The sequence below is a fragment of the Dermacentor albipictus genome, chromosome 4 (genome assembly GCF_038994185.2).
Source record: "Dermacentor albipictus isolate Rhodes 1998 colony chromosome 4, USDA_Dalb.pri_finalv2, whole genome shotgun sequence".
NCBI classification, from domain to species: Eukaryota; Metazoa; Arthropoda; class Arachnida; order Ixodida; family Ixodidae; genus Dermacentor; species Dermacentor albipictus.
This window is the reverse complement of record NC_091824.1, coordinates 101,756,192-101,783,569: the sequence shown is the minus strand read 5'-3', so window position 1 is coordinate 101,783,569 and position 27,378 is coordinate 101,756,192. Positions and strand designations below refer to the sequence as shown.

General features: G+C 44.1%; 1 long non-coding RNA gene across 2 annotated transcripts in view; it reads right to left on the bottom strand.

Annotated features, from left to right (window-relative positions):
* LOC135904581 (uncharacterized) overlaps nucleotides 1-20,876 on the bottom strand; it is a 374,630-nt gene extending 353,754 nt beyond the window's left edge. For both annotated transcript variants that reach the window (XR_011514298.1, XR_011514299.1), the window contains exon 1: nucleotides 20,710-20,876. This is a non-coding gene — a long non-coding RNA (uncharacterized lncRNA). The remainder of the gene's footprint in view (nucleotides 1-20,709) is intronic.
* Between the last annotated feature and the right edge of the window lie 6,502 nt (nucleotides 20,877-27,378).

The window sequence follows — 27,378 nt, the reverse complement described above, 5'->3', positions numbered from 1 at the left end:
ATTATTTCTAAAGGTCCGTAGGTAAGGGCAAATTAGTTCATCATCACATTAATTTTCGAGAATTTGCTTCACACAAAAACACAAAGTTCCTATCAGAAAGTGCCCGTAAACTGTACTTTACGCCTTTTTTCTAGCGCACAGGCAACAATAAATCAACAAAAAATAATCTTTAACTTATATCTAGCAGCCAGCAGAAAACTGAAGTGTCCTGTAGTGCGAATACACTGAATATCACTTATGATGGCGCATTCTTTTGTTTCCAAATTGAGAAAGGTTTATCAAACTATATATTGCTTTGAATTGTAAAAGAATTTCCCCCGCCTAAATGTAAATGTAATTTGATATAGTCTGTTCTGTTTTCAAACAATACATTGTGTCATCAGAGGTGCTATTTACCCTAGTTTTACTAAGACCACCTCAGTGCTTCATTAGCGGCTAAACAACCGACAAACCGAAAGTATCTCGCATATTTATTCTTGCCTGCGCTTTTCTGCGAAATATCTACCGCGCTGCGCAATGTCGCAACAATATCTCCATAAAGATTGTTTTAATAGCTATTCGCTCTTAGCTCAGCTGATGCAACATTTCCTTTTTGGGATCAATCAATTCTTTTTTTGAAAACAAAAAATTCAAATATGGACCGTTAGCCCATTTGTAAGAGCTTAAAAATGCAGGAATGACTTATATATGATGAATGCAATTTTAAATGTAAGATCTTATCTTCCATGTACTGAGAGAACTAACTGTACATCATTCAAAACCAAGAAGGGGGCTTACAGATGGACTAGCACCCTGCGGTACAAAAATTAGAAGCGGAATAAAGTTCCTCAGAAAGTCTGGCCAGGCTTTCTGAGGCACTTTATCCCTGTTTGTAACTCTTATACCGCAGTGTTCATGTTTTAGTAATTAAACGCAGTTTCTGGCTACGCCTTTCTACGATATATACTTTCGTGCCGTACACGAAAGTAGAGGTGAGCTTGAACAGGTGAGAACATTCTTCTTTTGCCAAAAATCTGTCATGAAACTACTTTTCGTCTTACAATATTTAAAGAGAAAAATTGCAGCTGGTTGGCTGTTAAGGTTTTCACAGTTCACGCGGAATAGCCCAATAATAATAAAAAAATAATTACGTGGATTCAACGCACGCGTTCCACTCTATGTGAAGAGAAGCGGGTAATGAAACGTGCTACAAACCTTCGCATTTGACTGCTCAATCTTTGGCGTAAAGCAAACTGGTACGCACGTGTGCTCTGCCGTACTCATGCAGCGCAGCTCGACAAATGTTATATTTGCTTCTATTTATTTATTTATTCTTACTTATTTAAAATGTACCACCCGCTTCTTTTCCAATCCCCCTTTCTGGGTATCTGCCGTAACATGTAAATCATAATCACAATGGACAGGTGGCAGCCAACTGCAAGTGGTCGTTAGTCTTTGTGTTTAGCGTACGGCACTATGGCTGATCTGGCCGCTCTGTACATGACTTATGCACTTGTGTTTTGTATTTTTATTAAATACCAAGAAAAAAGAACTACATGTCGCTTAATGAGCTGAGCATCGGGGTGCTGTGCTAGGGGACCGATGTTTGAGTCCCACCACCGAACGTAGTTAATTTTTGCGTAAGCGAATGCGAATATATTCGGCGAGAACAGCATCAGCGACGGACCGACCGACCGACAGGCAGGAAATGGTTCATGGTACAGGAAAGTGAGTACAGATGAACGTACACTTTGATTTAATACTTCAGGAACGAAGTGACAAATTCTTCTGCAAGCAGCGATAGCGACACTTTTTTTTAATTATTGGGAACAGCGTCGAAACGTTCGTTGTGTTATAAGAACCCTATTTAATGGTGCATGACGTATATAGCTATCTAAACTAGTGCCACATCAGCGTTCTAAAATGCATTTCAAGAGTACGTAATATTTGACAGAACATTTCTATGTAAGACTACTCCACGGTCTGTAAACTGCACTGATAAACCTTCTATTAGGCCTATCACGAAGTGTAATGCATCTTAGGGTCTTTGTTACCATCAATATGTATATCATTTTGCAAATCCTATGCTGCAGCTGCACGTAACTAAGTTACCGATGGTAGGCTAGGGGCCCTTCGTCAGGTATTATAAAACACCCCTAGCCCAACTTTCGCCAGTATGCAGAGTATGATATGAAACAAAATAAAAAAAAAGTTTCAATGTTCTTTTTACAGTTTTTCTGATAGATAAATAGTAAGGTTTACGTCCTCAAAAAAATGTAGTTTAACCCATGATGCCCACAATAGTCCCACAATAGTCGGTTAAATACGCAGTAAGCCTTGCACTATTCGGTAGGTTGTTGGTTAGAGCAAACATTTAAAAATACGTGCGAGCAGCCTACTTTCGACAAGAAAAAGTACTACGACTCAAGTTTGTTTGTGCAAGTTACGCTTTCTATTGGTGGAGCGTGGAAATACAGCTTTTCTATTTTTTTCCCACCCCTTACCTATCCTGCCTAACCTAGAAGAATGTTAATTATGACAGAGCAGAGGCGCGCGTTAGTCGTCCTTTCATGCAGAAGAAGAAAATGTTATTTAGGACGGCCTCCAGAATTACGAAGTCGGGACTCTGCAGCATGGCACGGACGCAGGGCAATCGTAGCAGCTGGTGGCCCAATACAATCATACCAGTCAAAGTGGCGGTTAATATTAAAGCCCAACGTCGATGACAAATTATGTGTAATCCCTTTAAAAAATACTATCCTGCCACTTCATCTCGAAGACTCATGTTTACTTCCAACGAGTATGAAGTACCACATACATTTGTTTTAATATGTTTTTGTTTTACTGTTGGGCTAATATCTCCGCGCCATGTGCGCAGCATGGTGCATTGCTGCTCTAAGGGCTCGTGTCGCCTCACATAGAATAAGCTAACATTGTAGAGACGTCAGTGACGTATCTGTCGGTAACATTTTCATCATAATAAATAATCAAGCCCAACTTCTTGGACTCGTTGCTCCTTTAGTGCTATCTGTCATACGGGAGCGCCCAGTGGTAGCAACTGAAGTACAAGGTTAACCATAATAATAATGCAGGAAGTCATCCTTTCCTCGATACGTTGATATGACACACGTCATCGAGAAGAGGGGAAGCTCAAAAACCATCCGCGAAAGTCTGCGTCCACAAATAAAGAAACGGCACGCCCTATTTGACTAACAACTTCGATTAGCCATGTGTCAAAAGGGTACTTTTTCTACAGTAGAAAATCTGTCGTCCGACACTTGTAAATTGTACCAAAGTACTTACGTTATGCAGTATCTTGACTCACAAATCGTTCGTTTTTATTGCCAGAAAAGTTGAGAAGAACTGTGTAATATATTTATACCCTCACATTTAGATACCTGTTGAGATGGTATCAATGGAAATGCCCTAGTTTAGCTCAAGCATGCGTTTCGAAAGACATGACATAACCACCCGAACAAATTCAGACGCCCAATTTCCCCACATAGCCCGCAGGCCCGTATAGCTCTACAGGATGACGGCGGAAATTTAATTAAAAGAAGTGCTACAATTTTTAGTAATTATTTTATTTCAGTGTTCACCCTCGAAGATCCTTCTAGTATTCCTTCCACCGCCGAAATTGGCGACAGATATATGACCCCAATCGAACTAATCATTGAAGCCATCACGTCTTTAATCAATACTATTAAAATGTCCACTAACCCTGGCGCTTACGGAATTTAACGCCGAAATTCTTTAACTCACGATAACCTCAAGCAGCCTAATCCTCTATAACATTTTTCAGCAGTCTCTGTCAACACGTGAACGTCCCTTCCATTGGAAAATTGGCAAAATCATCTCAGTAGATAAATCTGGCGAAAAAAATGTCAGTAGCTACCGGCCCATATCTCTAACAAGTATTTCATGTAAGCTACTAAAACATATGGCATCAAACGTCGCGCAGTATCTTGAACAAAACAGCTTTTTTTACCCTCATCAACATGGTTTTAGGAAAGGGCTGTCGCGTGATACGCAACTCTTCTAAATTACTCATGAAGCTTTATCTAATATGGACGATAACCATCAGACGGATTGTGTTTTCACTGACTTTCCAAAGGATTTGATTGCATACCACACTGTCGTTTACTTTCCGAACTCTCCGTGTTAAACATCGATTATTTAACACTGTCATACATTATGTTTTTTTTTTTGTCATTTCGCAAACAATTCACTTGCATAAATGATTGCTCATCACCATCTCGGAGGTATCGCCTGGTGTTCCCCAAGGCAGTGTCTTGGGTCCATTACAATTTCTGGGATACATTACCGACCTACCTACAGATATTGCCTCTACCATTCGTTTGTTTACAGCTGATTGTGCTATTTGCCGTAAAATTTCTAATCCAACAGAGTATCTTGTGCTACAGAAGGATCTGGACCTTGCAACAAAATGGTGCGCTAAATGGCTAATGACAGTAAACACTGAAAATGTGGATTAGTAACTTTCAGCTGAAAACTATCAAACTCCACGTTCACCTACTCGCTTAACAATCACCCAGTGTCATCGGCACAAATACCTCGGTATCCGCTATACTCCCAACCTTTCTTCGACGACACACAAATAATATAGCAGCTAAGGCTTCCCGCACTCTCGGATACCTAAAACGTAATCTTCATTGTGCGCCACCTGAGACCCGAAAATTAGCTTACTTAACGTTTGTTTTCCCACAACTTAAATTTGTCTGGCCTATTATGTCACCCTACTAAGCATAATTAACAGACTCTTTTGAATCCGTTCAAAACCTTGCTGCGCGCTCCACCGCTCGCAATTATAGGCGCCATTCCAGCGTGACTAACATCAAATGACGCTATCGCTTCCATCTTTAGAATTGCCTGGAGCGGTTGCACTGTTTTGCTTATTATATAAAATGGTGTTCACTCCTCATAGAAACACGCTGCTCTTGTCGCAGCCATGCCGCATATCACATCGTCTTCATAATGGTAGTAGCTTGCGGTGAATTTTTGGTCATGCTAAATCATTTAACATGTCTGCTTTCCCGCGTGTCATAAGCCACTGGAACGGCCTTCCTGATGACGTCACAAACACCAGAAATACTAGCGCATTTAGAGACAGGATAACCGCCATACTTACGTAATATTTTGTTTTTATGTGCTGTTACCAAAACAAAATGTTTTCTAATGTTGTATTACATGTATAAAACTGTGCTCTTGTTTAGATCTGAGCCAAGTTGTGTTCTGTTTTTATATAGCCACATTCCTAAATACCTAAACTTTGTATAACTGCTTTCCTTGATTTTAAGGCTATAATGTCTGATGTTTGTCGCTAACAACTGTATAACGTTTTTCTTCTATTTATGTATTTGCTCATATGCTTTAAGGATTTCCATATATATTGTCCCACTCACACAATGCTCCCATGTAAAGGAGCCTGTCATTTGTTTGAATAAATAAATAAATAAATAAATAAATAAATAAATAAATAAATAAATAGGAGATCTTGGGCAAATTATGTTTTCATAGAGGGGCAATAATTTATGCTCTTAAGGCATGAAATTACAGGCTCGCAAAACAAAGTCGGGTGCAAACTCGTACTATTAAACTAGCGGAATTCAACGGCACATGAAAATAAAGTTCACCATTGGTCAGATGCGAAAGTCACACGACAGCTGGTCTATAGCTTGGAAAATTGCCAAGAACGCGCACCAGACTGCAGTGTTGTGTGAAGTGAGCAGATAGAAGTTTTATCACTTTATTATCTCTTTGGAGCGGAAGTATCGCTGAGCTACAAAGAGACTGAATAATATTAACATACGATGGGAAATAACAAAAGGGAATAAAAAAAAAACATCAACAGGTAGGTAGTGCAGTGTTGCAGCCTTCACAGGGTAAGATTTCCGGCGTCGTTCTTCTGTAAATACGACAGAAAAGGGCAACTCGACCGTCACGTGATACGCAAGCATTCCCACGTATGTGAGTTTGTGGAAGTTTAAGCTTGCCGCAATGAGCCTCTATTAAAAGTCATCGCCGCTTACTGACTAAGGTGCATAAATATTTCAAGCTGCCAAGAGTGCCTGTTTTTTTTATGCCGGAGAACCCTAACTTCTTGAAACTTCTTGTTAATGGCGAAACAACTCCCCTTCGTCTGCACTTTCCTCTTTACTGTTTGGTAAAACTAACGAGGCCTTCATCTGCGTCGAATTGAGAAAGTCCCTGATCCGGGAACTTCACTTATGATGTAGAAATTGAAGCACTCGAAAAGCAATTCACTAGCCATTCGTGCAGTACAAATAACCGCTTCCTTTCAACTGCATATGCAGAGGCCACTCAATGAGGTCAAGGAAATCTTGAGCCGATATTCTCATTTAGTCGCTTCACAGCTTCGAAAACAGCTCAGCATTAGCGCATGTTCTTTAAACATTATCCTGTCTTGCGCAGTTGTGTTCTAACGCTGTTTCTCTGCGCTTTGCTGCAACGCAACTTTCGCAGAGTTAGCTGTCAAGGAAAGTCATACAGAAGAAAAACGAATTTCTGAATCACACATCCAACCTATCTATACCTGTGCAAAGAAGCCCTACTTGGATAGCGTTACCGCAAATATGATGCCAACGTATCGAGTGAGTGAAACAGCAGCATACGACAAGAATGCGATCTGCGCTTGGTCGCTTCTTAAATTCCATCGCTTGAGAAAATGGATGCCCAGAATTATGCGGACGGAAACACTGCTGCAGGCAATAGCACAGGGTAAACTGATAAGGTTGATGGAATAGAGTAGGGTGTATAGCTGCGCGATACTAAAAGAGGCTTCGTTTCAGAAGAGACCAGATTGAAGAGATGCTGTCGAAAGCGCTACAATTTGTGTTGACCGCACTCCCGCAAACTCTGCTTCTTTTGCGTCGACAAAGCCACGGGAGACTTAGGGACTACTAATATTATGCCTCCTGGAGAAACTTCGTTCGGTGAGACTGAAATGCGTGCAATCCTACATTGTCTACTTTCTCAAAGTTTATGCACAGTCACAATTCACCAGGATTTCGGTGAATGCTACGCGTATTTTAACAGTGCATGTCTGAGAAATGATTTCTGCGATCTGATTTATTGTTCCAGGATGCTTGTACTCCATGTGTATACTTTCGCTAGTCCCAATTCCGCGAATAAGCGATGGAGTGAGACAGCAATGTACACTAAAATGCTGCGAAATGAAGACGCCTTCTTTGAAAAGGTGTTGCACGCGTAAACACCCGGTCCCCTAGTCGTTCTGTACTAGCACCACTTATTACCAAAGCTACAGCTACGCAAATAAATATTAAAAAATTAGGAGCTGTTCACTGTTCATTGAAAGTGCCTACTTCTGTGATTGTCTTCTCGACAATTTCAGCGAGATGAATAAGATGATCCGAGATGGCACGATCTTTTAAGCATGAAATGCTTTTAACTCCCGTTGTCGGCAACTTTCGAGTGACCCTCAGCCATAAGCCAAAGCCGTTATCTGGGCACCCAAAGGAGAACATCCGGGCAACCAATCTAAACTTCTTTTAAAAAATTGTGGTCTTTGGCTCCCAACCCTTTCTGCAGTACCGAATTACATACGCTAGTTACTGCCCAACCAAGAAACGAAAAAGTTGCTTCCGAGTTATTTCTAATGTTTGTTAACAATGACACTCAAGCTGTAACTTCTTATACGCTTAAGCTTACTTTGTCATTTCCAATAGCGACGCCCAAAAGGCCAGACACAGGGCACCATACACTTTATTGTCATCTTTCGGCGCTGAGCGCTGTTAAGCACGAGGTCGTGAAACCAAATCCCGGCCGCGGCGGCCGCATTTCGCTGAAGGCGAAATGCAAAAACGTCCATGTCCTGCACATTAGGGACATGTTAAAGATCTCCTGGTGGAGAAAATTAAACAAGAGTCCCCTACTATGGCGTGCCTTATAATCAAATCATGGTATTGGCACGTAAAGCCCTAGGATTTTATTCATTCTTCCTCTAGCTCGACAGTGCACTATGTCTCTCTGGAGTCCTTCGTTGCCTTTCGTGTGGCCTTCAGCCGCTTTCTTACTTCTAGCTGGGCAGCGTCCATATGGATCAGTACACAGTATGGCATGGTGCGGTGTGGTGTGGTGGGGTGTGCCATTGCATACACTACACCCATTTTAAGATTGTGGCTAGTATCATCTCCAACCAGTCTGCTATACCTTTCTTGGATCTTGGATCAACCAGTCTGCTATACCTTTCTTGGAACTTTCTTGGATCAATCATTCATTAACAACCCATGATTTCATGGGTCGGTCGGTCGTTCGAGCGCTTAGTCTCTTCTCAGGTTTGCGCTAAGTAGACACTTCCTCGCCCTTTATCTTATCGGCCACTTGGAATTGACGGCGGGTACTCTAAAGTAGTAGCCGGCTGCTCTGTCCATGGCATCACCTGGCGGCAGCCGGAAAAAGCAAGTGCAAAAGGCAGTTGTTGCACACGGTGGCATCTCCGTCAGCATTTATTCGGTTAAGCAAAACCCCAACGCGCACGGAAGGGTGGCATAACCGGGCGGTGGAGCAGAGAGGCTTCTAACTGTATAGCTGGCGTCACCTGGCGGTGGACGAAAAGACTACTGGGAATGAGGCCCTAGATAGAATATGAGATATCATGCTTAGTAAAGTTTTCCTTGTGATTCCGGAAGTTAGGTGCTTTGGTTGGTGATGGCATTGTGTTTCGTTTCTGCAGGGCCCGCCATGGTGCCTGAAGACACTTGCGAGATGCATTCGTCATCGAAAACCCCTGCGCATCTCTCATCGCATGCGCGCTCTTAGGAAAGATGCCCGGTCACCTAAGCTTCGCTTACACCGAAACATTCAGCGCTTGGAATCCACATAACTTTTTGGTGGTCACAATTGTACAAAAAACCAACGTGAGAAATAACTGCCATGTTTCATTTAAATGTAGAAATGATAAGGTCAAGGAATATAATAATAGACGAAAAGAGAATTTGTCACCGCCAAGTGGGAGCAGGAACCCACATCTTACGCATTACGGGGGCTCTGTTCTACCATTAAAGCTACCGCGACTGCCAATAACAGCCCGAAGCTATCATGTCTGCAGCTGGTGCGTAAGTCGTACTTTACGCAATTTGTGCCGCAGTTAACCTTTAAACCTTAATTTAGTTCAATAAGGCGTTTGCGTTTGGCCGACGGCCTAGAATAATCAGGCTGTATGCTGCACTACCACGCACGGGCTTGTGCGCGTGACGTACGTCGCTTGTGGTGGTGGTGCTTGTGCAACGTCATCTAACGTCAGTTTGGGGGCTCACACTTGTACAACGTCCTGCACATGCACTTTTAGTGGTTGGAATGGAGTTATATTTTTAACACGATAACCTTAAGGGCCCCGTGTCTCAGTAAATCCGGTGTTGGCATCTGCCTCCTGCGCTAGCGTTCCCGTCAGCGAAAATTTCCATATATATTTAGGCATATGTATTGCCACGCCTTGCCAACTCACTCACTCACTCACTCACTCACTCACTCACTCACTCACTCACTCACTCACTCACTCACTCACTCACTCACTCACTCACTCACTCACTCACTCACTCACTCACTCACTCACTCACTCACTCACTCACTCACTCACTCACTCACTCACTCACTCACTCACTCACTCACTCACTCACTCACTCACTCACTCACTCACTCACTCACTCACTCACTTACTCACTCACTCACTCAGCATTCTCAGGATGCTTTACGCACTTTCTGTAGTGTATGTATCCATATCTTTGCATCTGTGTAAGTTTGTATCTAACTGTTTTCCTGTCTACCTGGATCACTGAGTAGTCAGAGTTGAAATGGTCAGATCTGTTTTGTGCAGAGATGACAGGTTTGGAAACCAACCATCGGACCAACTGGCGTCGCTGGGTATGTGCCAGTGTGTACATACGTGTGGCTCTTAACGAACCTCTTTCATGCTGAAATGGGTCACTGTAGTTGGGGACTGGGTAGCTACGAATGTTTGAAGAAACTCTTTGACGCCCACTTGGAGCACCACGCATGTGTCATTCGGTCTGTTCTGATCTTCGATAGACCTCCTCCATGCAAACTTGTGTCACTGGGCATGCACCAATAGGTGTGTGGCGCTATTCAATGAACGTTTTAAACATCAACTTCAGTAATTACGTATGCACCACTGCGAGTGTGCCGCTCTAATATGAAAAAAAATTAACTTGGCATTCTCCAATGCTAAGTGGAATTCAACCCGTGTCACAAAGGTTCCTGAAGGCCCGCAACCCAATTCATTATCAGACTGTACCACAAATGCAATGGGTGTGTCCCATTTGCAATGAACGCCTTTCACGCCAACGCTTTGCTAGCTACGCCATGAATGTCTCGGGTATGTGCCACTCTTAAATGAACCATTCACCAACTTGGCTCACTGAGTGGGCAGCAAGAAAAAAAATGCCAGAGTTCGCAGGCACCGGCGCGCTACGCTTCTGATCTCGGAGGCCAGGCGCAGACTTCTCGGTAGTGCCAGTAGATGGGGAAGCGTGTCCAGAAAGAAGCACGAGTGAGGAGCCCGGTACCCACATCACACGTTTGTGAGCGTGCGCCCGCAGCGGCGCGCCATGGCCTTTACAGGCCACGGCTATTTATGGCACCGCGTGTTTTTATAGAAACGCTAAAGAAAAACCCCGCTTCAGTACACGCCTCATACGTGTGACGGTTACAATGCTTCGACGGTTACCTCGACGGTTACAATACGTTGTGTCGCTATATTCATTCAATACTACACGCATTATGATCGACAGTCATCGTGAGATGGTTTACGCAGCTTTTTCCATCGTTCTGCCACTGAGATTTTTTTTTTCCTAGTCGGCTTTCGAAAACGTAAAACGCCACTGATTTTTTTCCTTGTCTGCTTTCGAAAACGTAAAACGCGCTTCTAATTTGGCAGAGTGGTCGTCGAACAGAATTTTTGGTATCCCAGCATAAACTTTAGATACCCTCGGGTAAAAGCACCATGTCAGATATATGCAAAGCTCACTGCTGCATTGCACCAGTTTGCGCTACAGTGCAAGAAATATTTCCTCTGGCACCTTCTAGAACTTGCTTCTTTATAAGCATATTTAATTCTGCTATCCCTCACCCTCCTTGTGCTTGCCCCTCCTTTCTTCTCGAAGTATCGACGCGATAACTTTAACGGCCCCGTGTTGCAGAAAATCCGTTGTCGGCGCCAGCGTTGTCCGTTAGAGAAAAATGATCCCGAACCACGCATCTCGAACCACGCATCTCGAACCACGCACGGCATCCGCGTGCCGCATAGGCGTTATTGAATTAATTGCACTTCTCAAAGCAAAATGCGTCAGAAAATTCGTAAAGTACGACTACTAATTGCGTGTTTAATTTATCAGAGTACATATGGTGCGTATGTAGCAAAAACAAAGTGTAAATGAGTGAAGCTATGCTGTCTAATGTACACCATGCATGTATCATCATGTAGGATTCACCTGAGCATATTATTATTATATATATATATATATATATATATATATATATATGTATATATATATATATATATATATATATATACATATATATATATATATATATATATATATATATATATATATATATATATATATATATATATATATATATAATCCTTCTCCTCTAATATGTCGTCTCACGGAGTACATTTTCATCTCTTCGATTGCACTGTGAGCGACAGGTTCATTTATTATTATTTTTTTCACTGCGCGTGTCTGTCATATTGAGTGACCGCTACGCGCGCTCATGCCGTTTACATGAAAAACCCAGCTAGACCATGGTTGGGTGCTCCTTGTCAATTGTTCAATGGGGCGCGAGTCAACCTGAATTTACGCATTGGTTATAAGGCGTGAGTTCAAGATATGGCAGAGGCATTGCGGTCTTGCACATTTAACTTGCTTCTCGTGGCCTTTTTTTGCACCCCATTGTTTTAACCTATGGTATCCCAGAGATCTCGCAGAAAACACCGTATATCCGTTTCTTCAATCGTAGTGAGGATCGTCTTCGACTTCATGAAATAAGGTCTCATGTGAATGAGCCGTTTGGAGGGCGCCTTGAAAAATGCTACACCCCCTTATTCGCTGCGCATTTATTTCTTGGAAGTCAACATCTCAGTACATCACAGTGTGTTGTGAGCGTGGCTGCTGTGAACGAATTCCGTTAACGTCTATTTAAACCGAAGAACACTTGCATCATCGGGATTGGCACTTGAATTAAGTGAGCCGTCAAAGGTAGAATGTAATCCCGCAAACTCGTTATAAGAATTCCCTTATCAATTTGGCAGCTTCACTGAAGACAGGAATAGCTTTTCGATTATGGTTCAGGCTAGACAGAAAAAGATAACTATACTAAGAGCGACAGAGAGACGTCGCAGAAGAAGAATACCAAGCCACTTAAAGATTTGGGACCCTGCTAAAGCAGCAGTTCTTGCACCCCTGATATCATCAAAATATAATGTAACTCAGTACGTACTGACAGCAAATTTTCATTGCGCGTACTATAGTCGCTTTTATCACGAAAGGACTTCAAATGTGTTAAGGCGTAATTGAAGCCATTGCGTGCTCAAAAAACAGTATAAAAATAAAGAAGACATGTATGGCAGCCTTTATTCTCGATTCTATGTTAGAAATTTCACAGAAACAACAACAAAAACTGTAGTTGCTGCGTGAGTCTCGGTTCAAAAGAGAAAAGTGGGAAGTGGTTTAAGTTTCAAGCTGCAGCTCATCGATTAGCGTTATCGCTATGTTCACTCTGGTATTATTGCTTTTACGTAGGTTTGGTGTTTCGGCTGAGAACGGTGTTGTACACTACAAAGATAATAATTTGGCACTGCTGCGGCTGCTTTCTTTAGTATTGCATGTCAAGACAATAATTTTGTTTCTGCTTGTTCTTTCCCCAGATTCATTTGAATACATTAATTGTCGAACGTTTACTCCACGCCTTTAATTTATTTTCCGCTAAACACGAGAGGATTAGCTGTATAATATATCTCGTGGAGCCGTCGGAGATAATACCTGCAGCTAATGTGACACAAGAGCGCCAATTAAATGACAGCAGGCGTTGCGCTCAAACGAGAGACACGAGTGTCCATACCTGAGCCAGGTTGAAAACATATATATATATATGCTTCACCTAAGTCAGTCTACGCTTCACGTGAAGATGTCTTCAACGGCGCTTAATTTGGCAATCTGCGTTCATTCTTTCTTTCGCGCGCCGAAACCTAGTAGTAGCCGGCCCCTCTAGAAGAGCCATTATCTAATCACATATGTCAAAATAAAAAAAAAGAAATTGTTCATTCGAGTGGCAGTTTATTTTCTCCTCAGCTAAAAAGGTGACGCGATTCTACAACATCGCATCGCCGTTTGAAATTGTACGCTTGTCATAATCACCCGAGCGATCAGGTTATTCCGCCTATCACGCTACAGCGGTTTTTTTCGAGCTCTTAATTAACAGGACTATCCTCCCTCTGTCATAAATAGTGCCGTACGGGGACCCAACACCTAGGAAAAAGTGGGAATGCAACAAAATATGAAAATAAATTCCCGCTCACCAAAGAATAGATTGCGTAGTAACCAGGCACCGCTGAGGGCAGCAAAATATTATTACAGACGTCCGCTTTTTCCCCTATACTGCGTAGCAACTGAAAATTCGGCAGAAGTTTACTGTTCTTTCTCCGTCTGCGCTTTCCTCATCTTCTTTTCTCCCTCGGCTGTTAGTTCTCAGTGACAAGGTAGCTGACAAAGCACAGAAGTTGTCTGCGGCCGCCAGCAAAATTAGAGCCTTTTCGTTTCTACATTCCGCTTTCTCTTTTTGATTGTTCGTATCAGACCATGGAGTGAATTCGCCGTCGTGGGAGACAAATGTGTGCTTTGTTCGCTATTCTACTTTGTTAGCTGGGGTCACCTGAAAAGGCTGCTCAAGTTTTCGTACAAGGGGAACCACATGTACGGCTTTTGGGCATGGCGCGGCCCGGCGTGTTGCGAAAACAGTTTTAAATACAAAGCGTTTTACATGCTTTCACATACCCCGATGATACCATCCGTGAATGAATCTATAATTAATTCATTGTTTGAATGCTGGCAGCACAACAGCCGACATAATGCTACACTTGGGTGGATAATTTTTTTTTTCATTTTATTGGCTGATGTACGCCTTGTCGGAGTAATGCTTGCCGCCCTCGATTTTGGTGCACGATTTTCTCATTTTTTCTTTTCTATTCGTCTCTTCCGCTTCCTTTCCCATATGTTCCTCTCCTATTTTTTCCTCCACGCGGGATAGCGGAAAAATACTTTTTGCAGCCAACCTTCCTACGCTCTTTCTCTTTTTGTCACTTTCTGGGCATGCAGATGCACAATGTTGGCTGGTACCCTTCATGCTGGGTGACAGTCATGCTACATTACAGTCGTAGAAACATGTTTACACTTCCTTGTATAACCCCACGAAGCACGCTTCTTTTTTTTTCGCCATTTGGCATCATCCTAGTAACGAGAGCGGCAATAATCCTAATCATCAGAGCAGCAATTGTCGCTGCAACTCCGGGTGAAGAAGTGTCGAGTATACGTTGGAAACCCGATTGTCGCCCACGAGGAAGCTTTGCCTCATGAAATGTTTCTTTGAAAAATTATTTCCCACCTAAAATTTTTCTCATTATTGTATTGCACAATGACATACAGTGTCTCTTCCGATTACGCTGCACTTAATGCACACAGTCTTGCGGCTTGTCAAGCTGTCGTTTCTGACGGCTATTGCTTCTTGTCTCCAGTGCCATGTATGCAGTGTCTCATGGGATAAACAACTGTTGTCCAGTAGTACGAATATTCAATCATGGAAGTAGGCAATAAAGAATTAAGCGAAGATATAATCTGAAATCAATTACTGCCCTAACTAGCAGTAAAGAGAAACAAATAGGTATGCCTGCCAGATTTATCACCATGGAAGCAGTTTCACAGAGCTTCTGTTGAAGCAAATGAATGACAGTAAAAAAAATGGTAGCAAACAGTGACTCAGAAGGTGAAAATATAGCTATTTAATCCTCTCTGGTATCGGCACTTAACTTTGATTTCCACTTGTCTCCATTATAATTTGAAAATTCAAGCTTCTGAACGGCTTGCGAAACATATACAATAGCTTGTGCTTTGTTTCGAGGGAGGTGATCGAATCGGAGTCATACCGTCATATCAAAAGGTTTGGAAAAACTGTTGTGATTGCATCGTTCGAAGTGTTTTTCTACAACTTATTGAATCTTAGTTAATGTATCGTCTGCACGTGGTGGTCATCAGTAATCACGCTTCCAATTTACAAACACTTAAAGCGGGAGTGCTTTAGGGTAGTGTTCTGGGACCCCGGTTATCTTGTATATACATCAATGAAATTCTAAATATTCACAAACCTCGAAGGCACTCTCCGAGGCAAACAAGACAGTGAGTCTGAACTTTGCGACCGAACACGTCTCCTGGACCATGGATGACTGGAAAACTGTACTTTTTTACGACGAGTATACCTTCATAAAAATGTGCAGACCCTACGCACTGTGGGAATCAATGTAAGCGAAGCTTTCCGTGCTGGATGCTTTGAATGACGATAACTAGCGGCAGTGTTGACGGCTAAAGCTCAATTTCTTCAACTTTTAGGCTAACTCGAGAGTGGTGAGCTTATGTTAAATGTTACCTTGCGTGCACCGCTGCTGTTTGTCTGCGCAGTACACAGAAAACGCAGGGAGAGGTGTTTGCATGAGGCGTTGTTGTGCGCCATATTTTATACTCTCTCAGAGGGTTGAGCGTTGTCATTTCTTCACATGGCACATCGCATTGTGGCAGAAGTATTAAACTTGAATTGGACTATGCGGTTGTACGTGCCACAACCACACTCGGATCAGAAGGCAAGCCGTAGTGGCAGACTCTGGATTAATTTTGACACCGCGATGTTCTGTAACGTGTCGCAAAATCTAAGTGCATGTGCGTTTTCTATTTCGCCCCCGTCGAAATGCGGGTGCCGCGACTGGGATCAAATCCAGGACCTCTAGGAATGCCATAGCCGCAAAGCTCACGCGGCAGGAGCAGAAGTGTTGATTTGATGGTCGACCACTTCCTAAGTGTCTCCTGTACCCCGTGGTGCGCTTTAATTAATGCGCCTCTGCTTTTGCACGCCCTGCGTAATTTTCCGCATGACTTAATTGCATGTAGCTTATTTTTCAGACATAGCAGCAACGTACTGCACCGTAACTTGAACTTAAGCTTATCCTGTTTCCCCGCAACCACTGTTGTATAGTAGTGGGATTTCCTTACCTCTCACGTCACCTCCCCCCTATCTTATATGGAAGCTCTCTTCTCCTCCCTCTCCTCCTTCTCCTCTCTACAGTTCTCTCTGCGTCCCCTCTGGCCTAGCAAGTTAGTAGAAAACGAAGCGCCGCACTTTCTGCAATGCTTCTGAGGGGTGTCACGGATAATTACTGCAGTCAAGCGGCTAATGTGGCGACGGCCAGGAAGCTCCAGAGGGCATTGTGGACATTCAACACGGTGGGGTGAAAACGAGTTTCTCCTGTCGCCTTTCCTCCCTTAATCGCGCCTGTCATCCATTTACAAGCTCTGAACCACACCTCGACGTGGTGTGCGCGCAGCAGCAGCCAACAGCAGCAGCAACAGTGTGAAAGTCGAAGGAAGAGGCAAATAAAGCTGCGCTTTGATACGCTAGGACCAAAAGAAACGCGTGCGGCGCCCTGTCAGCGCCCGCTGCGACCGCATTTACGTGAAGGAAGTCGCCCCGAATGGCCGTACTGCTGTCAATGTTTGTGCCACTATGCTCCGAGATGGATTTGGCGTTTTGCATCGTGTTGAAGGACCGCTGACGTCGGCAAAGTATTGCGACATCATCGGTTAGGTTATAACCCCTTACGCGTTTGGACGGTCCTTTTCTTGACAGAGACTTCCTGTTCCAACAAAACCTGTCTCTTGTTCCTACTGCACAGGTTGTTGAGTTCCTGAGGCTGCGAGGGGTGCGGCATCTCAGGTGGGTCGCAAATGGGCAGACCTTAACATCGTTTAGGCCATATGGGGTACAAGGAAGTTCAGGCTTTGCAAAAGATGATTGCACAGTTCATCCACTGATGAGCCACGGAGCGCTGTAGAAGACAAATGGATGCACCTCAAAAATGAACACAGTTTCATTGAGAGTCTCTACGCGTCGATTACGTCCGGGACGCAGAACGTGATTGCCGTTCAAGGGGCCATGGCCCACTACTCAGGCGTGACGACCACTCTATCTATTTTTCTTTTTCGTTACTCCTGTATTTGCTTTTAATATTTCTTTTCATCGTAAAAAATGCTATTATTTCTGCTATTACTACAGATTTGCCTTTCTTTCTTTATGCATTCTGAATGTAGTCAGTATGGATTATTTACACTGATATTCATATAATTGACTAGGGCTTGTTCACTATGGTATTTGCTTTGTGGCCCCATGAAAATATATCGTGATTATCGTGTTACTTTTCTGTTCCTAATTTCTTTTACTGTGAGAAATTGGCTTTTATTCACTATCATTGCTATACTTGGCAATTCCTATCACATAAAAATAAAAGAAACCAAAAAGCAGCGCAGCTTTCGCTTTCCTATAAATATCGGAAGCCTTTTTTTCATTCCCACCGCATTTTGCTCTCTTTTGATGATCACCAAATCTTTTTAGAAGCCAGCTAAGCTTCTTGGTCAAGAGCACCGCCCACGTCCTCACGTTGACGTATCCAAGAAAAGTGCTTCGTGCCTCTCCCTTTTCTAGGCGAAATAGCTGGAGAAGGGTATATGTTGACAACTGGTGTTAACAGAAAGTATTATCAGCGTAGTTCCGCTAAACAAGCAACGTGTACGGCTACTGCGGCATAGAAAAAATGCTGTTAGCGAGTCCCGGAACGGTAATATCAACCACAACGCATTAGACATTGGCCGCACAGCTCTGCTAAAACTATCTACTGAAGGTATTGCCCGGCCCGTGTAGTCACCGGGTCTCCCTCTTCGCTAGAATCATGACGCGATCAGAAAATGTTGAATTTAAGTAAAAAGCACTTGCATTTCCCTTTTTCGAGGAAGGTATAGCACTCATTCTTTGATAAATTTCGCACGCAATCTCTCGGCGGCGGCAAAGTCGCTGTACCTTCTCCAAATTTTTCTTCTGTAAAGACAGAATGAACCAGCCAAATAAATGGCAAAAAGTTGCTTGAAATAAAGGGGGCGACGGTGAATGCAAGCAAGTGGAGACGATACGCACTCGCAGGAACAGCCAAACCCTCCCCTAATAATTCGAAAGCATATCTCGCTCGGCGCCACTGTACAGCCTTACAGTGCACTTGGCCACGCGCTCCCGCAGTGTAGCTCTAACTGAGCGCGATAGTACTTTCTGGATGACGCGCGGGCGCCAGCGATTACTCTCGAAATTTGGATGACTCATGTATGAAAGCCAAAGCGCTCGACTAGCAGATAAGATATAGAACATCGCCGGCTGCGTTCGCCACTATCGTTGCCCTTCGAGTATCACTTGTGGGCTCAATAAGTTATCCCAATAAAAAGTTAGTTTCGTCATTCACAGCTTTCCTACTGATTCCTTGGTGGTCAATACAGCGGGGTAATATATTATTGCACAATAAGAATAAAGTACTGCGTGGCCCAGAGCATTCATATAAGTTGCACTAACTATACCTACATTGTTAAGCAAAATTACACCCTTTTACCACACAACAATAATCGTCATCTGTCTTGCCAGCATTTCTTTTTTTTTTAACGCGGTGACCCCGGTACTTCCATTTGACGAACGGCATGCCCGTTATCAGCGAGACAGAGCATTCTCTACAGGAAAGTAGTGAGCGCAGCGTTTCCAAGGAAGGAAACGCAAGAAAGACAGATTACTATTGTTTTTGTGGCAAATATATGCCCCAAAGGGTGTACATTTGTTTAAGAGTGCACTCTAAATACAGTTGCACCCTTTGGGGTGTATTTTTGCCACGCAACGATAATCGTCACCTGTCTTGTCCGCATTTCCTTTCTTTAACGCGGCGAGCCCGGTACTTTCCAGTAACGAACGGCATGCGCATTATCAGCATGACATAGCATTCCCGACAGGAAAGTAACGAGCGTAGCGTTTTCAAAAAAGGGAATGCGGGCAAGACAGATGACGATTATTGTTGTGTGGCAAATATACACTCCAATGCGTCTAAACTTTTCTTATAATGTGTACGTTCAAAAACCCTAAGCACTGGGCGAATCGCCACAGGATCAACTAAGACAATAGCCAGCAAAAGAGACGCCCACACTTTGTACAAGGATCGTGGGAGGATCGACATTTGGACAAGTTGGTGCTGGTTGAACATCTTGAAGGAACAGCGCGAAAAGACGATGTCCTGTGTGTTCCTGCCTTCTGTCATCGTCTTTTCGCGCTGCCCCTTCAAGATGTTCAACCGGTACAAGGAACAGACAGCTAGGCGCCGTGGTGACGTAGTGACTACGGCACTCCGTATATATCAACAGGCACGAGGTCGCGGGATCGAATCGCGGCTGTGGCGGTCGCATTTTGATGAGGGCAAAATGCAAAACAGCCTCGTATTATTTATTGGGCACATGCTAAAGAAATCTAAGTGGTAAAAACTGATCTGCAGTTTCATACTAGAGCAGGCCCCATAATAAGATCGTGGTTCTCACACGTAAATCAATGGAATAAATTTTAAGGAGTACACAAGAGAAATTCTGACCTAGCACATGTAGTTAATTGCTGCCGAAACCCCGCAAGGTCACATCGAGCACATTAACATCTGAACATTACGGTGGAATCTACATTACGATGACTGTCGAAGTCAGTGAGATTTGCACTAAAATAATCTAGGAACACACCGTATTGCTAAGGCGCCTCTAATTAAAGTTACAGGAGAAAGTGGGCTTACAATGTTCATTGCATTAATACACCAACATGTCATCGCTTCTACAGCTTAGGAAGGCACAAAAGAAAGCGTCACTAAACGCGGCCTCCCAACCTTGATCAGTTTAGTCTCACTAACCGCATGTTTCAGTCTGCAGGTTCCGACGTTACAAATTTAGCCTCATATACGTTTCCTAACCGCGCGAGCATTGTAACTGGCCTTGCAGCAACGTGGGCATTCGATCCTGAAGCGAACGCCGAGCCGCATACATTCGAACTGCGATACGTCCTTCGCTTACTTTCGCTGATCCAACCACCCCGCCCCCTCAGCCCCACTGCTACAAGACCTCCGGCACGCCATATTGTCGATGCATGGGATTGGACGGCATGACGCAAACGAAGGATCTGCGATTACAGTACAATTTCGACGATTTCACGTCGCATTGTTGCCCACCAAAACGGCAGAATAGCACGAGCACTCACTAAAAAGGCTAATTCAATCGGTGCTCGAACACCGCACAAAAAAAAAAAAAATTCGTGGCGCATAACATGCCCTGTTATATCTAGCGCCACATAGCTTCTTTACGTCGCCACACGCGCACTGTGAAGTTAAACCAGGAAAAAACCCGCTGCCCGATACCATAAATGTAGGGCTGTGCAACAACTTCTCGCAACGGAAGGTTACTACTAGGAAGGAAAACGAGCACAGAGGCGCGCGCAAGACACACACTTCAGCGATTTCCTTTATCGCGTTACAATGAACAAGGTGTGTTCGAAACACTCACTCACCTTTGATGTGGAGGAGTCGGAGGAGATTATGGTGATCTTCGGGGTGACAAGAAGCCCGTGAAAAGCGAGCAACAAGCAGGAACGTATCAAAGAGATGTCAACGAGGCAAACAAAGAGCCGTGCAACGCAGGAAACAGTCAAGCAGACCGCCCATACAAACCACAGGAATGCGCCAGAGTCAAGCGCGAACGTGCGTTCATACAAATACACGCTTACATCGACATGAATTGTCAAATTTATAACAAATTTTTTTAATATAATGTTATTGTTTACATATTGCAGTGGTTAATAAGTGTATGACACTTTCCTGCTCAGCTTCTTTGACGAACTATTTTCGATATCGCAGTATTGCAGTGCACTGGCCATACATACGTACGGATGCGCAGGAAATGGAGCAAAATCCAAACGTCGCAAACGCCACGCCATGTGCGCGCGCATCGTTTCGATTAACCAAAAAAATTGAGCATTACGTGCATCAATCGGCGTGAACTGATATAGCGACAAGAAAAGTAGAGAATTGTCGCTGTTTGTGCGTGTTAGTTCGACATCATGACAAACCGACGGCTTGTCGTCCCATTCTTTCAGCATTTGTGTGCGTGTTTCTGCGGTGCGCTTCGCCACCGGAAGAGTATAGCAGCCCAGATTTTGCTTGGTGGCCTAGCAGTTTCGCAACACACTGGCCAGCAAACCGGCCATGTTAAAGAGAAGAGATTTGCGTCCATGTGAAATATTGACAGCATGTCGTAGGTATCGGCCAAACTTTTTAATGCGTAATCATTATTTGGCGAGTACCCCAGCAAAATATGTACGCCACGCGAAAAGTGCAATATCTCGTATCTGCACACATACGCGTAATTTGCGAAGTTAAAACGTTTAATCGTATTATTAGTGTGAATGTAGATGATTGGTACCTTTACAAAGGAAACAAACAGTTGAAATAAATATATTGAGAGTGAACACCAATATGATGAGATTTATGAATACACATGGAGATACATAGCGCTCCGTAGAATATGCATAGGGAAGCCTATAGTAGGGGTGGGTGAACTGATATTTAGGGGTGGGCCAACTGAGATTTGGGGGTGAGCCAACTTGAAATTTTGGGCCGAGCCTATTTGAATTAGGGCGTCGGTCAGCTTATACTGAGGGTGGGCCAACTTGAGATTTAGGGGTGCGCGAACAAAAATTTGGGGGTATGCTCACGGATACTTAGACAACTCCAGTGTAGCTTCTGCATACTTTTTTCCCTTCTATTGTGCGCTTAGGGCTAACAACTAAGCAAAACACGCTTTAAAATAAACATATGCGTCTCTCCGCCATCTTGCCCAGATTTAACATGGAGGCGATGCAGTTTTCCTAACACACAGCCAGTGCACTGGCCTATATAACGCGAACGAAAGCATGTGTGAAAGTAAACAGAGAGAGTAGCTTTTCAAGAAGTTCATCAACTTTTCAGTTATAACCTAGCGGCAACTGTACATGCCTCTATCTTAAGTCTATATAAGCAGCCAACAAACAAAGACACTGAGGACATTCTTAAAATTAGGCACCGGGAAGCACCGAAGACCACGTTTGCAAAGAAGTTATGTGTGCCAGGGGGACACAAACTGAAATTATAATTATCGCTGTCAGTAGCCCAATTAGCTAAAGTTGAATAATTTACTTTTCCTTGATGGCGGTAAGTGTCTATGTTTGTATTCAAAAGTTAGAGCCAGTCGTGTTTCCACACAGTTTCACTTGGAAGAACTCTTCTAGCATCTCTGTGCTCCGAGATATATGACTCAAAATTTTAATTGCCATTCGTATGATTACGCATGCAAGAGGGCGAGGACCATCGCAGAGCTCCTCCTTGATGTGACGCGGCTCTTGCGTGTGGCGTTTAGTCTGGCAACAGGGCAAAGGCATTGGCAAAGATTATAACTCTTCCCTTCCCCTCTCGGCTGGCGAAATAAAGATATGACAGCGCCTTGTGCCGTGCAGTTGCAGCTCTTTGTTTGAATAAATGTCAGTTTATTAGCGTAGCCCAGGCAAGGATCATGTCCGCTTGTCTTGTCACGATTACGCACGCGCACGGCCCTCCGGCTTCTCCGCTCGCGCCATAATTTCAGCATGGCAGCTGCCACCACCATTACAGGCTACGCGGTCGCCTATTACGACAGCGGTTCAGGGTTCTTCGATTTCTTATTTCACCAGCCGAGAAGGGAAAAGACACAGGTATAGTTGTACCTGCACGCGTCCTGTCCATTTCTACTTCTGTTGTCTATGAGCTTATAGCGCAGTAACCCCGTATTACAAGATGGACTTCTACCAACTAGCCCAACTTGCCAATGCCTCCGTCTTATTGTCAGACTAAACGCCACACGCAACAGCCGCGTCACCTCAGGGAGGAGCTTCGCACCGATCCTAACCATCTTGCATGCGTAATCATGTGAACGACAATTAAAAGTTTGGAGTCGGATATCTCGGAGCACAGACACGCTAGAAGAATTCTTACAACTGATACTGCGTAGAAACACGACTGCCTCTAACTTTTCAGTACAAACATAGCAACTTACTGCAGTCAGCAAAAAGCTATTCATTCAATATTAGTAAATTACGTCGCTAGCACTGATAGTTATCATCTCAATTTGTGTCCCCCTGGCTACATAACTTATATCCACAGGTGATCTTCGTGTGGCTCCCAGTGCCTAATTTCAAGAAAACCAGATAGCTTAATTTTGAACACCCTGTATGTAACGTTGCCCTACGATTCTTAGATAAAACGTGAACATCTTATGTCAGCTCGCGTGTATCTCCAAGGCACACCGATTTGTTATTGTGCTGGTAAATTACATTTTATGGATCGTTTTACTTATGGATCGTTATTACATTTTATGGATCGTTTTACTTATGGATCGTTTTATTTAGCCGTTTGTTATGTGCGACTAGGGGTGTGCTCTTTCTTGGTCAATCCATTAGAATGGACATGTCCTACTTTAACAGGAGAGGTAGAGAATTCAGAAACGCTTCTGCATACGTGTCGTACCCTTTCTGTGAAATCACCTGTCATCGCCGTTCTTCCCTCAGCAAACACCATACATCGCCTTCGTTTTTGAGGCATCACTGCGCAAACGTCTGACGTACTGTATCCGCCTGAATTGGAGCTTGCGTTTCGGCATAGCTTGCGAACGAAGCAAAGAAGAAATGAAACGAAATTGCATGACAATAAAGTTGTGACCTTTATTGTGGATAAACATAAACATTCCATGAGATTACTTGCTGCATAGGATGAAAGGAAACAAAATTGTATTCTGTCATTAGTTGTGAAGAATTTATTTAGACATTTTACTAAGGCTTCCTTAACATATATTTCAAGAGGTGTGCCTTGATCAGCATATATTTTCTTCTTCCTACTTCTTCCAATACAACGTGATCGCAACTGGCAATTGCACCTGCAACAAATGGCGCGACACCTACACCAAGTCCCCTGATAGCTAACTCTCTGACTCAGATTTGAAAAGCAAACAAGAAAACTCGTTGGGGTTCAACGTAGCTTCAACCTAGTTGTACGAGCTAAAGCTCTGTTAAACGTGGTTATACACGTTTGCTCAGTGCTTCTTCCTGGCGACCTACATCGGCAGGGCGCTCAGAATCAGCCTGGTGCCTGCGACCAAGAGTTGACGCGCTCGCACCGGTGCGTGCTTCTTCAATGGCGAGACTTACCCCCGTATTCAGCAATGCATCTTAATTTGAAGCCCATGCTTGACTTAATTTTAACAACGCCTGTTGTCAACGCACCAAAAGAAACGGAATGACCGTCTTCAGCGCGTTTGCACCAGGCGTCATTTATATCAAGTCAAGCATGAGCTTCAAGTTAAGTTGCATTTCTGAATACGGAGATTAGCGACCAAGCGCTGCCGAAGCAGCCATTAAAATTTGTTTACAGTCCCACGTTATCGGCGCGCTGGCGAGCATCGCTCGGCGTAGGGCACGTCGGAGTGCATTGGTAGCGTCCGGCTACGTATGCTGCGCCAGTGCGTCGAAGAACAATCGGTCAAAGCATAGACGTTGTTCTCGCTCTCACCCCGTATTCAAAAATGCATCTTAATTTGAAACCCATGCTTGACTTCATTTAAACAACGCCTGTTGTCAATCCAGGCTTTCGTGCTCAGCCGTTTCGTGTACTCCCTCCCATATCTCAACCTGTATAAAGCGGAGAAGGAAAAGGTAAACTGCCTCATAAGACAAACCTACAAGGCGGCGCTCCACCTGCCGAGATACACATCCACCGAGAGACTCCTGAAAATGGGCGTCCACAACACGCTGGACGAACTAGTTGAAGCACACAGAACAGCCCAATACGAAAGATTAACCAAGACACCTGCGGGAAGACACATCCTAAGGAAATTAAGCATCCCGTACGAGAGCACTCAAACAAACGTCGGGCCCATACCCAGAGACATCTTCAATCGCCTCAGGGTTGACCCAATCCCAAAGAACATGCACCCGGAGTATCACAGCAAACGGAGACAGGCCCGGGCCAAAGCACTCCAGAAACACTACGCAAACCACGAGGAGGCGGTCTACGTAGACGTAGCCGAACTCGGAGAACGCGACGCTTTCTCCGCAGGGGTAGTAGGAAACGACCTCAAACCAATCACAGCGGTCACCATTTTTGGAAGGCACGCGGAAGAAGCGGAAGAAGCCGCGATAGCAATAGCTATCACAAATACCGCAGCCAAAATACTTTTCTGCGACTCCAAGACGGCAGTGCGTAATTTTGCCAAAGGCAGAACCCACGAACCGGCGCTACAAATTCTAAAGAAAGTACATTTCACGCCCCGCCAGATCAAAATCATCTGGATCCCTGCGCACTCGTCCCATCCCGGGAACGAAGCGGCTCACAATTTCGCCCGAGGACTCGTCACCCGGGCAGTGAGCCAACCGATCGTGCGAGGAGCAAAAGAGCGCATGATAACCTACCACGAAATTACGCAATACTATAAAAACGAAAGACTCGAATACCCACCCCCTGACAATTCCTTAACCAAAAACCAGCAGGCGACGTGGAGGCAACTCCAAACACACACGTTCCCCAACCCGTACAAACTATCCATAGTCTACCCAGGGACACACTCCCCCGAATGTACGCTATGCGAGGCCGACAAAGCCGATTTAGCACACATATTGCACGGATGCCCTGAGCTCAAACCTAGAGCCGAATGGCAGCTATCCAACCGAGAGCAGTGGGAGGCTGCGGTGACCAGCTCGGAACCCGCGGTTCAACTGCAGGCCGTGACCTGGGCTTTAGAAGTCGCCGTAAGACACGGTCTGACGGCCACCTCACGAAGCCATCATGACTTCCCACATCTAATCTCATAAAACATTTTCTGTTGACGAATTAAAGTTTTTACCACCACCACCACCACTTGTCAACGCACCAAAAGAAACGGAATGAGCGTCTTCAGCGCGTTCGCACCAGGCGTCATTTATATCAAGTCAAGCATAAGCTTCAAGTTAAGTTGCATTTCTGAATACGGAGATTAGCGACCAAGCACGCGTGCGCGCGCTCACGCTACGTCTGACTTAGCCCTTTAAACCCTCGCCTAGTCACGTGGTACACAGCGGCGAGGCTGGAGCGAGCGCAGCGGCGACGCCTCTCCGCAGCAGATTACATGACGTGACGTTACACCTTCACACTTGCGCGCCGGCAGCTGAAGGCCGGACGCGTGCCGAGATTCACATTGGGAGTTGTACCTCGAGGAGTAGAGCTTCCGCTCTAAAACAACGTAGGTTACGGTGCAGGAGGCAGATGTTCTGAGTATAGCACAAGTGAGAGGTTAGCCTTTGAATGCATGTCGGCGTTGTGTTGCTGCATCTCGCCATGAAAGATAGCGGGGTTCTTCATAAATATTCATGCGAATGCTATGAAACAGTTTTGATTTTTCAGACATGATTTTGCGCATGGCTGAAACAAAATTACAAGCAGACTCTGTTCTATGTGCCTGATCAACATCGGAGACATAGCCTAACAATATCACTTTCTCTGTCGCCATCCATGTCCGCTGTTAACCCTTTAAGATAATTTACCGACTAACCTACCAAGCCATCCTTGTGAACATCGTGGGAACAAAAAAAAGCTAAGTTTATACAAAACACATAGAACTCATGAAACGAGCTGCACTGAGCTGCCTTTAAACTCAAGTCCATAATTTTCGTTGGTTTATCGCACTTGAGGTTATTTCGTTTGTTTATAGCAGATGCCGCTCAGAGTAATTGCACCTTTTTGCTCGATTTAACGTTCCAGTGCAATCCTTTTGCCTTTTAGTGCAATAACGCTTCTACAATATTTCTCTCAACTACGTCTCTTTTCACTTCTTGTATATGTTTTTTTTATTGATATGATATAAGGAGATGTTGGCGCGCAATTTAAGGCGCCGGCTACTACTCCTTATCTCTTGGGTGGTTCCGTCATACATTATTCAGGGTTCACGGTTACATATCAAATAATCATTTCACACAAGCCCCAGGACTTATAAAGCAACGTTTCCACAGAAAGACTATGGCAAATGTCTCCACACCTATGTAGTCGAAAGTCTCAAAAGTAGAAACGATAGTGTCGCCTAATAACACATTTTCTAGTCAGCGGGTCAGCGGGTCCATACAATATACATGGCAAATGTCTCCACA